The sequence below is a fragment of the Arachis duranensis genome, chromosome 1 (genome assembly GCF_000817695.3).
Source record: "Arachis duranensis cultivar V14167 chromosome 1, aradu.V14167.gnm2.J7QH, whole genome shotgun sequence".
Classification (NCBI taxonomy): Eukaryota; Viridiplantae; Streptophyta; class Magnoliopsida; order Fabales; family Fabaceae; genus Arachis; species Arachis duranensis.
Window position 1 is genome coordinate 16,517,843 of NC_029772.3, and position 870 is coordinate 16,518,712.

Sequence of the window (870 nt, forward strand, 5' to 3'; positions counted from 1 at the left end):
TTGAACAGTGCATATGTCTTTTGATATTGTTGTTAAAATTGTTGGCTCTTGAAAGAATTAAATTGTTGGCTCTTGAATATTGATGATCTGAAAAATCATGAAATTGATTCTTGAAGCAAGAAAAAGCAGTGAAAAAAAAAGAAAAGCTTGCAAAAAAAAAATAGGCGAAAAAAATAGAAAGAAAAAGAAAAAGCAAGCAGAAAAAGCCAATAGCCCTTAAAACCAAAAGGCAAGGGTAAAAAGGATCCAAGGCTTTGAGCATCAATGGATAGGAGGGCCCAAGGAAATAAAATCCAGGCCTAAGCGGCTAAATCAAACTGTCCTAACCATGTGCTTGTGTCATGAAGGTCCAAGTGAAAAGCTTGAGACTGAATGGTTAAAGTCGTGATCCAAAGCAAAAAGAGTGTGCTTAAGAGCTCTGGACACCTCTAACTGGGGACTCTAGCAAAGCTGAGTCACAATCTGAAAAGGTTCACCCAGTCATTAGTCTGTGGAATTTATGTATCCGGTGGTAATACTGGAAAACAAAATGCTTAGGGCCATGGCCAAGACTCATAAGTAGCTGTGTTCAAGAATCAACATGCTTAACTAGGAAAGTCAATAACACTATCCGAAATTTTAAGTTCCTAGAGAAGCCAATCATTCTAAACTTCAAAGGAAAAAGTGAGATGCCAAAACTATTCAGAAGCAAAAAGCTACAAGTCCCGCTCATCTAATTATAATTAATATTCATTGATATTTTGAAATTTATAGTATATTCTCTTCTTTTTATCCTATTTGATTTTTAGTTGCTTGGGGCCAGGCAACAATTTAAGTTTGGTGTTGTGATGAGCGGATAATTTATACGCTTTTTGGCATGATTTTTAGGTA